At 30.6% G+C, this 14,508-nt stretch overlaps 1 protein-coding gene across 9 annotated transcripts in view; it reads right to left on the bottom strand.

Annotated features, from left to right (window-relative positions):
* LOC111518249 (TOX high mobility group box family member 4) overlaps positions 1–14,508 on the bottom strand; it is a 249,801-nt gene that overhangs the window by 161,223 nt on the left and 74,070 nt on the right. The window contains exon 1 of one of the 9 annotated variants that reach the window (XM_074175319.1): positions 332–347. The exons of the other annotated variants lie outside the window; for them this stretch is intronic. The gene's annotated coding sequence lies outside the window, so the exon portion shown is untranslated. Of the gene's footprint in view, positions 1–331; positions 348–14,508 lie in introns of those variants that run through there. 9 annotated transcript variants of the gene reach the window in all.

Here is a 14,508-nt window from a genome sequence, read left to right as displayed (position 1 = left end):
TGCATGCCCCGCATTTTATTTCGACCCGCGCATAAAAATACAAGCCTACACAGTCAACAGAATTGTTGATATTTTCAATTATGGAGTAAATTTGAACACAGAATAATAAAATACATTCAGTAACATAACAAATTCCCCATAAAAGCAATACGTTATTTGTGTTTTGATGAACAAAAATAGCCTTAGATGAATTTTGACCGTAACGCCCATGCCTTTGTGGAGGTAAAATTCGATAAACAACCCCTAGGCTTATATTGACGTCTAACCAGAAGGGCGCAGAGCGGAACAGACTCCGAAATTATATCGAAAAATAAAAGAAATTATGACATACCCGAAATCCCAGTTGGATATTATTATGGTCGAGCGATCCTATTGCAGACGGCTTACCTGAAAAAGAAACAATCTTAATTAGTTCCGAAAAAGGGAGTAGCAATGCTGAGGGTAAATTTGGCTTACAATAATTATCACTAATTGGTTTAGATTATGCGGCTTCGCAGAGTTAAGCAATGAACAAATGAACGGAAGCGAACAACTATTTATAATCAAGACTTTTCAGGAATATTTCATATTCCTGAAATATTTTCTAGCACTTTCAATTCGAATTTCAATTTTATTCTGAATATTCTTTACTCCTAGAGATGATATTAGAAATCTGTTCAAACTTTAAAATAAAAATATTCCGTGGGTTATTTTAATTTTCATTCAGAATTGAAAAATTTGGATAATTGCTTGAATGAAATGAGTTTGTTTTTCGTATTTAATATATTCATTATTATTATTTGAATAAATCATTGAACGTTGCAAATTTGGTTACTGGTATTTCAGGCAGAAAATTTCACTTTCTCATAGTAGTAGTAGTTAGTAGTAGAAGTAGTAGTAGGATGCATTCATACATATGGGTCTTTAATCGTATATCTTAATAAATAAGCAGTTTATCATTAATTTTCAGTGACAACATTCATGCACGAGCATAGATATTACCGTTTATACTTCTATCTATGTGCACTAGTTGCAAGTTTTCAGTGTTAACAAATGAAAAACAAGAATTCTTACGATACTTGACTCAAAATCCTTATTCCAACTGTGAAGGTGAATGTCACGAAAATATTTTGAAATTACCTGCAACAAAATTGTTGCCCAAAAACAAACTGTTGCTGAATACAAACTTGATACAATGCCCAGAAAAATTAGTATATTATAAATGAAAAGCAAACTCATTTATACAATCAGTTACCCATTTACCTCTCGACAAAATAAATTATAGTCAGTTTCTGAATAGATTAAGTAGATTTGAAGAACTTAGCAGAAAAATGACGAAATTTTAGGTGCATTTTTTAGGTAATAAATCACCAAAAATATATTCAGAATAAGATACCGCATGCAGGTCTCGTATATTGATGAGAGATATGAGATTTGGATGATGTTTCATTCAAATTGGTAGAGTGATAGTTCCAAAAAAATCAAAAATTACTCTTGCGAGTATAAAAAAATGAAGTTTATTTTCTCAGGATTGTATCATGTCACCCTATCGTATTGTCTGTCATGAATTTTTATCAATTATATTTTATCATTGCGTCATTCATCAAGGACCATTGAGCTCTATGTGAATAGACTATATGTTAACTGTCAGGAATTAATCAGCTCATTTGAAATACATTCAATAACATGTTTATATCCATCCACATTAATATTGAAACACATATGATTCGTAACAGAAACCTATAATCGGATATGATATTTCAACTCCGATAAATTGAAAAGCTGTTAGCTGCTTTTCAAATCCCCAATAGCAGCACCTGCTATTGGGGATTTGCTTATGGTGTAATTCAATGACGATATATTTAATGCAAGTGGTAGATTTATGAAAAAAAGCGGGAACAAAATTATGAAATATTTAATTTTTGAGCATCAGATAGATTGCGAAGTGTATTGAAAGCCAAAAAAAAATATGCTGCAGAAAAATGCAGAAAAATAAGCTCTATTGTCTTGATGATCGGTTTCAAGTACCGACAGGATCAACGTCAGTTGAAGGCTATTCATCAACAAGTTCAAAAACATGAAAAATAGATATAAATGTCCTAAAAATATGAGCGATAGCTCATTCGATTCGGAATCACTTCTAGAAAAATGTTTTTGAAGTATTTTGGTGCACGTAAACATTGCAATTGTTATTAACAAAATAAGATTTAAAAAAATGGTATTTAGTTTTTCGTTAATAACTCAAAAAATATTATTATTTAAGTAATTTTGAAAAGACCTCGTTAAAGAGGAGGAAATTTCCGATAAGAAAGTCTCGACTCCCGAAACTCTATCTCCATTATTTATAATTTTAATTTGACGTTTATCAAAAGTAATATTTTTTTAACATAAAATGTCATTTTCAAAATTCGAAAAAATCTTGTATCTTCTAAATACTTGAATGAATCGAGTCCCGTAGAAAAAAAAGTTTTATCACCATTTTTCAGTTCTTCAATTGTTAGCTGACAAATTTTTTCTCATTCTCCGTTGACATAAATAATGGGATAATAGGTATAAATAATTGGCCTATAAATTTTAAACTTCGTAGATCCCTTTTGATATATATATATATATATATATATATATATATATATATATATATATATATATATATATATATATATATATATATATATATATATATATATATATATATATATATATATATATATATATATATATATATCTGCGTCTGCGTATATATATCGTCTGTTTTCAGACGATCCTGCGATAAAAGTTCATAAAAATTTATTAATTTGTAATTATGATTTTTTATAACTATTGCAGAATGAAATATCTAAAAATTGTTGATAATTTTTTTTAATTGATATTTAGCTATGTCTGTTTTCACATTAAACAATGGCAGTTATTAACATAGGATATGAATTTTTTACGTAATTTGTTTATTAAATTGTTTTAAACAAATAGAGAAATTCAATATATTTGAGAAAAAAAATTTTTTGCTCTTTGGTCTAGAGATAATTATGATTTAAAAAAATGTTTTTTCTTAATTTCAATTTTTAATTGTTTAAAATCGATTTTTTTATATTTCGATTGTTTAAATAATTAGTTGAGAAATAATTTTGCTTTAAAAAATCATAATTTACACTTTCAAATAGTTTGGCACAAAAAAATTGTTTATTCATTATTTAATTGTTTATTAGTTAAATAATTTGTTGCAAACAAATATTGACCAACTTCATATTTTTATTCTAAAGTAGAAAAAAAATATAAAAACAGCAATATATGAAAAAGTGCCATATTTTTTTTATTTATCATAATAGATATTGGAAAGTATTAATTTTTTTTCAATTTATTATAATACTTTCTGACACCTATTACAGTAAATTTTTTTCTGCTTCAGAAAAAAACATAACGTTGGTCAATATTTGTTTATAACAAATTGTTAAACTAATAAACAATTGAATAATAAATGAAAAAATGTTTTTGCGCAAAAATTAAAATTATTATTTTTGAAAGCAAAATTATTTCTTAACTAATTATTTAAACTATTGATTTTAAACAATTAAAAATTAAAATTAGGATTTTTTTAATCATAATTATCTCCAGACAACAAAATGGAAAAAAAATTTTTGAAAATATTGAATTTCTCTATTTGTTTAAAACAATTTAATAAACAAATTACGTAAAAAATTCATATCCTATGTTAATAACTGCCATTGTTCAATGTAAAAACAGACATAGCTAAATATCAATTGAAAAAAAAAATTAATAACAATTTTTAGATATTTCATTTTGCAATAGTTATAAAAAATCATAATTAACAAATTGAATTTTTATGAACTTTTATCGCAGGATCGTATGGTGTATATATATCAAAAGGGCTCCACGAAGTTTAAAATTTATAGGCCAATTATTTATACCTTTCATCCCATTATTTATACCAACGGAGATTGGTAAAAAATTTGTTAGTTAACAATTGAACTTTTTGAAAAATGGTGATAAAACTTTTTTTCTACGGGACTCGATTCATTCAAGTCTTAAGAAGATACTAGATTTTTTCAAATTTTTGAAATGACATTTTATGTTAAAAAAAAATTATTTCCTTTGATAAACTCTCTTTAGCGGCAGCGCGAGCATGCCGTAACAGCCGCGCGGAACCCTTTTTTCAACGTCAAATTGAAATTATAAATAATGGAGATAGATTGATGGATGTAGCCGTTACTACGTGGTAGGAAATCATAATGAAAAGAGAAATGAAAATTTCTATGTTTTTTACCACTTTTATTTGTAACTAACGTTACTGCAGTTTCGTCCTATTTAGAGTTTATTGTATTAGTTTGAGAATGTCCATATAGGCCGAAACTGCAGTAACGTTAGTTACAAATGAAACTAGAAATTTTCATTTCTCTTTTCAGAATGGAGATATAGTTTCGGGAGTCGGGACTTTTTTATCGGAAATTTTCTTTTACGAGCTTTTTTCGAAATGGCTTAAATGTTAATATTTTTTGAGTTATTAACGAAAAACTGAATACCATTTTTTTTAAATCTTATTTTGTTAATAACAATTGCAATTTTTTACCTGCACCAAAATCCTCCAAAAACATTTTTCTAGAGGTGATTCCGAATCGAATGAGCTATCGCTCATATTTTTAGGACCTTCATCTCTATTTTTCATGTTTTTGAACTTGTTGATTAGACTAATAACAATGTAATATCGATATTTCTGTCAATTAGTATACTCGTTCATAATTTCAAGTCAACAAAGCAAAATATTGGCAATCTTTCAATAGACCGTTTATAATCCATTTTTCTATACAAAATGTGGTGAAAACAAAATGGATCCTTGGTGAATGTCAGCCTTTATGAAGAATCCTCGATGACGAATCGTAAAGAAAATGTATTACCAAAAAACTGCAAATTGTCAACTATATCATTATTATCAATTTTCAGCAATGACCAGAATTGAAATTTTCTTGAAAGAAATTTGGTAAAAAGTAGTTTATTTAAATCGATATTGCTAAAACGATTTTATTTTTATATATAGCTTCATTCGTATGCTCGAGCTACCCCAACATGAAACGTGAGGCAAATATCTGAACAATCGTCGCCACTATCCTTTTTATGAGGGATAGAAGCTAGCAGAGCCCTATTCTCATTCCATATGCGTTATAAAATTTGTATTGAAATTTTTCACAGCCGTAACTCGTGTCAACAAAACGGATTGGGCAAAATGGTGTAATGAAAGTTCACTGATTAGTTTCCAATGTTCCAATTTCTAGACGCTAAATATCCATTGTTATATCAAGCCATAGGACTTATTATCGATGTTCGGACACTATCTTAAATTATTTTTGATTTTTTAGTTTGTATTGTTATTGAAGCGTGTTTTATAGTTTTTTAAACTATCATTTATTTTCAACTTTTAGTTTGGCTTGCTATTTCTAGCCCATTTGTTTTAATATAAAATATATACGCATGCATAGACAGTGTTGTTGTCTCACTGCTCTCACATAGAGACTGTGTGAGGAAATTACTCAATCCTGGCGATCCTGGTCAGAATAATGAAATAAACTTAGAAATTTACAGTTTAAAATACATCTGCCCGTTTAAAGTTAGTCAAAATCGAGCCCAAAGGAGTCGGTTACAAAACAAACATACAAGTGAGGCTAATATTAGCGTGTTAAAAAGAAATTGAAACAGAAAATTATCTGAATTTTTAACAGTACTCATTAATCAGTGAATTCATGAACAGAAATTCATGAATATCACAAATATTTCTTCAATACAGTTTCAATGTCGAATAATAACTCTAGTGTGAAGTCTACGAGCATCGACAGTGTTGAGCATGGATCACTGCTAAAAATACTGCTGTGTCATCAGCATCATCTTCTACATGCTTCGATAGGTTTGTTGGAGGTTAAAATGGACACCAATATGTCTTGGAACAATCATGTCGCTGCAATTGCAAAAGCCCCTTCTCGAAAGCTTGGAACACTGTTCCGAACCAGAAAACTGTACACACCTCAGCAACTTTTGATGCTCTATAAAACTCAGATTAGACCTTCTTTGGAATATTTTTCTCATGTATGAAGCTCGGCCCCTAGGCATTCCCTGAAGCTGTTGGATTATATCCAGAGGGGAGCCATCCGCCTTACTGGAAACGCGAACATCATTTGCAACCTTGATAGTCTGCAACATCAAAAAATGGTTGGTGATTTGTCTCGTTTCTATAGTATACTTTCACGGGAAGTGTTCAAGTGACTTGAAATATTTGATTCCACCAAGAGCGGTACATATCAGAAATACGCGACGGACTGTACTGTTTAAGAACTGCACTGTTTAAGAACTCTCTCATTTGGATAACCGCGTTATTGTGGAAAAAACTTCCTGAGAACGTTTTTCCAAAGGGGGTTTAATCTCAAATCCAATGTGAATCACTACTTTCGCACAGGCATCGTTGTTGGAGATTTTCCTGTGGTGCTTGTGTTTTGTCCTTTAAAAAAACACATCATAACATGGTACTTTCAAGTGGGTGTTATGACGAAGACGGCATTCATGGGACTGACAGAAAACTCAACAACGAATGTCAAAGATCGTCTTTGTAAGTTTACGTCATTGCCACTAAGAAAAAAAATATTCAACCAGTGCTTCTAATGATCCAAACATGCAAAATCAACAGTGCTGCCTGGTTTAGGATCATGGATGAAATTCGAGCTCTGGTAACATCTACTTCTAATCTGTTTGAAAATGGGTCTTTCGAATTTAGTGTCATAGTAGTAATTATAAAGACAGTTAATTGATACTTGGGAGCTTTAGCGAGTTACTAATGAACATCTTCCAAGTTTGGTGTTTACTCTGCGTTTCGAACCTACAAACTAGCATAAGAGATTATCGAGAATCGTTCGCATATGTTTCCTTGTTTCGACTGTTAAAAATCTGGTTTTCCGTTAATCAGCTGTCGCCCCCATATGAATGACAACTCTCAGAAGTTGAGAAAATTGTGCGAGCTAATGACAAACGAGGTCTTACATTTTAACGTGTGATTCCTAACACGGTTGCAGAATCATTCCAGCTTCAACCAGACACATTCTCTCGAGAAAAATATCTGGTCGAAGCGGGAATCGAACTCACGGCCTTCCGATCGTAAGTCGGGCGCACTACCACCGCGGCCAATTCCACAACTATCCACCAAGAATGTGGAATTCCCTTAGTTATTGCTAACATTAAAAAAAGCTTGTATAGTCTATGTGACATGTTATTCAGATGATAGAATTGAGGAAAATTATAACAATAACTAAGGTGAGTAAAGGTGTAGACTATGGCGTAGTAGCAGAATTCCATGAACATTTTCGGAAATATTCAGAATACTCCAGAATGGAGCAAACATTTTGCGATGAAACATAAAAAAACGTTTACAGAAAAATACATTCTTTACAGAAAAATACATTCTTTAGTAGGTAAGAAACAGACCACAACAAATTTGATAAAATCAGCATTCAGCTAATGAATGTATACATGTTACTCTTCGGTACAATTTTATAGCACTGCGTAAATAAAGTTTTCAAAAAACTGTACTACTCTTTCGAAAACTCACAAAAATTAGATTGCTTATTCGATTCAAATAGTATCCGTCGATGTTATAACTGTTGGTAACTGTTGCCAGATTGTTGTTAATTATATTTCAAGACCAGGTCCGGTTAGGCCAGACCAAGTAAGGTTATTTTAGGTCAGGTTAGATCAGGTCAAACAATAATCACAGTGTATTTTCGTGAGTATTCCATACTCACCACGAGAATTCTGAATATAACTACAATATTGACAGAAAGTTGATATACTTTACAGTGTTTACCTTCTTCGTAAACACTGAGAATGAAATAATGCCCTTTGCAGTTGTCGATTATTAAGGAATCCACATTTCATTGTATGGAACTCAGAAGGGACTGTTAACGCTTCAATAGTTATGTCTATTGATTATAATGACAATTAATGACAATTTAGTACTAACTCGAATTTCTCATTGACTTTTCTGGAGATTTTCACCTTCCACAATCTGGAAAAAATAATTGTTACAGGTGTGGAAGAGGCTAACTTTTTAGTAAATCCTGATGAGTTACTGAGTGAATTCAAAGTATTTTTCACAAAAAAAAAATACTATCTACTTGTATTCAATAATTTTGTCTATAAAAAAGAACTCTATAAAAAAGAAATTGTATTTGGTATCCGTCTTCAGAATTGTAAAAAATCAAATGTACCCTGCAGTTTTACCCTGGAATGGAGCTTTGAAATGTGCAATATGTCAATGTTGATTGACTTCTGAAACATTCGATGTGGCACTGATATTAGTCTGATGTTATTTCGCCACTATAAATATCTTCTTCCGGAACAGGTAGGCAAATACAATTTTTTTCATAGGAGCTGCATAAAATAAACTCTTCTACGCTTGTTCTTTGAATTTACTTGTCTAAGTGTGTGGTTTATTAGCAAACATTCGCATTTTGTTTCAGTCAACCGTCCTGTAATTTTTGTCCAGCTCGCAGGAACTCAATAAACAATATAGAATAGCAATAAAAATCTTTAGATTTGATTCAATGGTTTCAACTCAATATTAGCGAATTTTCGGCTCTATACCAAGGTGTGGAAAGAACGATTGCTTTTTTTTTCAGGGTTTTTGTAGAGGACCAAACAGTTCAAACGTTGTATACATGATTCAGACAGTATCACTGATAGGATCTAAGCATATAGAACCAGCAATGTATTGTATACTTACAGAATCATAAATAAAAAATTTTTGGGCATCTACACGATACTTTACCTATCTGAATGGTTCAGAAATCATTTGAGCATGTTTCAAACAGTTGTTTCAAACGGTTATTTCAAACTTGATTTTATTTTTTCATTCTTCATTGAACTTATCTTTTGGTCAATTCAATCAATATCATCTCTTCATATTTTTCGTTCCTAGAAAGACATCGTAAAGAAACAGTAATCCTCTTGGCATGTTTCAATTACTTTAGAAACGGTGCTCCAATGAATTGAAAAAAGAAGTATTTATATTTAAACACCACATTCATTATTTTTTCTTACAGTTCCCTGGGGTTATCACGAACTTCCATTATTACAAAGGTATAAATTACAGAGCATTTTTCAACTTTCTCCTTTGATTTAAAATATAATTACTGATTACTGAAATTGAAACTGATTCGGTTGATGAGAGAACAACGAGATCCGGAAAACAATTAGGGTTGCTTAAAGTCATTTCAGATAACTGTTAATTTGGGGGAAATTCAAAGTTGATGGTACTATTTGATCTAGAAACGTTTCAATTCAGATCCAAATAGTGATATGCTGCATTGATATTGATGTAACATTGAGAAATATTTCGAAGTGTTTCAAATGATTCTCGTTCGTGCAACAGAGTCCTCGTTGGAATTCATCATGTGCATTACGTACAGGGGTATTAAGAGCAGGGGTTGACTGCATCCTAAGTTGCACCCCTAAATTATAGAGAAAAAAAGATTCTCGTATTTAATTCATATATTTTATCTAGTTGACTATTTTATAATTTTGGTTTTTTCGTTACAGTTATTAGTGACAGAATTCAAAACTGAAATATAATTTTCGAAAGGGAATTATAATTAACTTTTTAGTAAATTATTATGCACCATCTTCTTTAAAATTCATTATTAAAAAATCAAAATGAATACTATTTTTTGGTAATCAAAATCCATTACCGAGTTAATTTGACAACAAATAAACCAAATTGGGATTCATTTAAAAAAAGCCATTTGCACAAGCTAGCGTTTAATTTTATTATTATTTTTGTTGAGAGTGGTAAAGACTTTTTAACTGTGAATTCAAGATTTGGTTGTCCAATTAGTGAAATGAAATCCACTTCCTACCAATATTGTACCCTTTTTGAATTCGTTTAGGTTCATACAATTTTGAAAGGGGTTGCAATTATTGATTTTGGTATGGGGGGTGAATAATAAGTGCGCTAACAGATCAGCCCAATGAGGGATATATTTCTTCACTTAAAATATATTCACCAGGGCTAACCTTATAAGTAATAATAATAAGCAAAAGTCAAAAACAATGTCCGAAATTAGAAAACAGTAGACATTATAGGCCAAGTTAATCTATATCCAACGTTCAAAACCTATCAATTTGCAACTGTTTTCTTAGTTTTTTGACGCAATTTACAAAGGCCCAAGAGCTGAGTGAAGCAGATTTCTATCGACGTTGGCAATTGGCCACATTGACATATTCATTTACCAAGAATAATCCTTTGAACTTGACTATCGTGTAAACAAAATATTTTTCAAAGAGGGCAATTTTAGAGAGTTATCGAAATGATAGAAATTCAAAACGACAACCGTATACTCCAAAAACGTGTGACGTCAGAAGTATTTAGTATTTATCCGTCAGCTTGATTTTTTTGCACTTTTTGGTTGATAGTGTTTTCAATGAAATATTTGTTATTGAGTGCTATTCAGTTTTGAGTTATAGGATATTGACTAAAAGTCAATTTGTGTAATTTTTCTGTTTCCTTGAAGAGATTCATTTGAGAAATCATGAATATTGTTAAATTTATGCTCATTCATGCCATGGCAAAATGAAATTTACAATCAAACTACATATTTTTTGTATATCATTGTAGCAACCAAAACTTTTTCTTCAATATAGAACACTTTCTAGCTCGAGAAATGAATTGGACACAGCAAATTATCATAGAATACATGTACCCTCCAAACTGTTTGAAAAAGTAATTTTTCAAGTTATATCAAAAATTATGTAATTATTCAATAAAATCGTCTTAAAAATTGATCATGATATATTTTTATCAAAATTGGGCTCACAGGTAATTTTTCTTTATCGATAAACATTATTCTTAGAAAATATATTGAGAAACGTTACACAGTATCTATGAAATATTCGAAAAATCAATTTGTTTTTGTCAAAATTATATCCGAGATGTTATAATTTTTGCAAACCGTGAGGATTATATAATGAGGCAAAACGGAGATGTTCAAAATAGAAACCTTTCACAACTTGTTTTATACCAGTTATATCAGAATTGAAGTTTTAATCAATAACTTGGTAAGGAGTGTCAAATTTTATATAAAAAAATTGAAAAAAATCTTAATTGAATGACTACAATACAATGAAAGAGCTACAATGCAATAAAAATTTTTCATTTGAGAAATAAGCATGAAAATAAGTATATCAGGCAAAGTGAACTTCGAAGTATAGACATTGAGACATAATCCAGATCCATATACATGATAGAAAATATATTGTTTTAATTATCAAAGTACACACGGTTATTTTATATAGGTAGTAAATATCTGTTTTATAAATCATAGTGCTCAGCACTATAAAGTACTGGGTCATTATTGATGTAATGAGACTTTCAAGGTCTTTTTGAATAACATTCAATAAATAAATATTTCTATAACCAGATATAACTTGAAACAAAACCTCTCGTTTAAACTAGAGTCCTACAAAAATTAAACTTTTGAACACCAAGACAAAATAAACTTAATTTTTGTAAAATTCTCAACTGATTTCTACAATATCAAAATTTCATTAAATCAGAATGAAGTCAATGATATTCCTCTCGAGATTGATCCAACGTATGATTCCCAAAAAGCAAGTAAATGAATATGTATCATAAATATGAGTAGAAGAATCATTTTCTCCAAAGAAAATTGAGTTCGCGTTTGCATTATGACTGTTTACTTATCCAATTTTCACGTAAATAAATATATATCTCACATCCGTGGAATCAATCAATTAACTTATTTGAACAGGTGCTCGTTGTATACATAGATTGTTTATCATACATATTAAAAACCTTGTCCGGTTATAAATAAATTCTATTGTAGTTTTGATTTAATAACAGTTGATACAGATTGCATTATTCACATTTGTTAAGTGTAAGCAGTTCTAGCAAACTTTTAATTCTAATATCGTTTTCAGTAAGTACTATTTGCAGAATATTTACATTGTAAACAATATATTTCAATTATCTTTAACATTTTGTCAATATTGGGAGTTGGTGGATCCAACTCGATGTGGAAAGGTTGTGATAAAGTTTGTTGGAAAGGCAATTCTTGATACTTTTGATTCTTGCAGATTTTATTGAATCTATGATTGATTAGAAATATGAATTAATACAGAAAACATGAATTTGATGTTTTCTCGCAGCTATCTTTCAAATTTGAAGAGCGAGAGTGGCTTCAAAATTGACTTTGAAAGTGAAATTGTTATGTCCAAAGCTGATGGAACCACATCTTCATTTAAAATAATCACAAAAAGAAGGGAATTTTCCCAAATGTCCGAATTACTAAAGAACGTCAAGTATTTGAAAAATCTTGTATATGGTACATGTAATGGGTTTCGAGAAGTAGGTAATATTGAACTTAAATGAAATGCTGAAATTTCTTTGATCATTATACACAATTATTAAGGAAATAAAAAATATAATACTTTATTTTATCTACTTCAGAATGTATATCATTGGAGAATTCGGGAAAATTCCCAACAATTTTGAAAGACATTTGAAAGATATGTGAAAGATGTGAATAGAGATTTGTGATGAAATTGGTAGATACATAATTTATTCGAGAGAAAGTATGACTTGATAGTCAGATTTTTACTGGATAATTTCAAAACCGCAACTACACAAAACTTTCTCAGGCGTGTTTATACTAAGTTATACTTAATCACAATTTGAATCATATGATCTTCTACGTACTATATGACTAATAATTGTACCTAAGTTTATGTATGAACAACTAATTGAAAATTTCATCATGAAATAAAATTCCATCTACTCACTAAAGGGAGATATAATAACATAATTTCCGACTTTCATTTAGAAAATAGTTTCCAAAGAGTAAGAAAATCCATACCATTTGATCATTCAGTAAAAGTTTCAGAATTCCTAAATCTAATGATTTTGAAGCATTTCCTATTCATATTCAAATTTGCTTTATGTTCATGGTTGAATACACTTCCCTCTAATAAAAGAAAGCTTGCAAATGTCATAACATTCACGAAACTATTCCTATATTCTTTCTTTCTTTGGGAAAGGTTCTTTCCGTTTAGCCAATATAAAGTTTTCGACATGAACCACAAGTCAACTCAAGGTCTGAGATCAGAAATTTCCAAGCGGTTTTGTAAAAACTGTCTAGTGAAAATCTCACAATAAAGTGTCACTTGAATATGTGAATAGAGTTGCATATTATTTCGTTACTGCCTCGGTAGTTTGGTATATTTCAATTGTATAGAAAGTTGGAAGTTTTGCAGAGTACTCTCGAAAAACTTTGTATGATTCATCCTAGGAGATACAAAATTTTCCTGGTAGGGTGAAGCCAATTAACTGAAAACACACTTAGTGCTAGTTTTGATTGAGGCTAACCATAAAATATTTTCCAACACAACCCTTTCATCAGACGGAGGATGAAGGTGTATGTTATGTATTTGAGCTCTAATGCTGAATAAGAGATCTGAAAATTACTTCTCAGTACATATCACGGCAACGTTAAAAGTCTACTCTTTCCAAGTACCTTGTACATTTGACAGGTTACTCACAATCACCGTTGAACTGGCATTATTCCTGAGATTTAAGTGTTTCAAAACACATTCTTTTCCATTCTTATTTTTTGAAACAAAACCTTTTTGGCGTTCATTTCTTTTTCAGTTTGTATCTGAAAGTAACTTTATTGTATAAGTTTGAAAATGTCCTCGTAGAACGAAACTGCGATAAAGTTTTCAATCACAAATACAAGTGGTATAAAAACATAAAAAGTTTTATTTCTCATTTTTCATGAAATTAACTTCTATACATGATATTTCTGTAAGAGTTCTTTTGAATTTAATTGGTTTCTCTCCAACACTATGAATGAAATGAGTGCTTATTTTTACAATATTATCCAGAAAGGTACTGTATCATATATTATACTAGCGAACGCGTCGGCCCCGCACGAGTGCAATGCTGATTCTTAATATACATATAAAAGCGTGCGATCGCTGCTAATCATAAAGTGCTATAGGGCGAAGCGTGGCCTTCGACGCGCTATTTATAGGCACGCGCCACCGGCTCCCCGGCGGGTACCGCCACAACCGCTATGTCCCTGCATTTTCAATCCGAAATATCTTCAAAAATATTCATCTCAATTACATGCTTTGCAGGACCATATTGATCTATATTGAATGCACAATGTATTTGAGGTATTAGATTCGATAAAGATGATTGCTTTATTGCTTAAAATCGTTTCGTAAATGAGCCATTATTTCTCGAAGATAAAAAATTATTGTGGGTTAACCCTAAGAGATAAACATATACCATCGCGGACTTTTTTGTCGACCTTCTTGATGTGTACTGTAGTGCATTATTTTGATCTATCTGGTATCTGGTAGGGTTCTGCCAGCGTTTGCAATGTAAGCACAAAAAATGTGTTCATTTACATCACATTAGAAACCTTCCTCTTGAATCACTCCATTTCTTTCGGTCGGTAACCG

The sequence above is a fragment of the Leptinotarsa decemlineata genome, unplaced genomic scaffold (assembly GCF_025532065.1).
Source record: "Leptinotarsa decemlineata unplaced genomic scaffold, Ldec_3_MD MMD2_tig00001019_RagTag_RagTag, whole genome shotgun sequence".
NCBI lineage: Eukaryota > Metazoa > Arthropoda > Insecta > Coleoptera > Chrysomelidae > Leptinotarsa > Leptinotarsa decemlineata.
The sequence above is the reverse complement of the archived record's forward strand: the minus strand, read 5'-3'. Positions and strand labels throughout refer to the sequence as shown.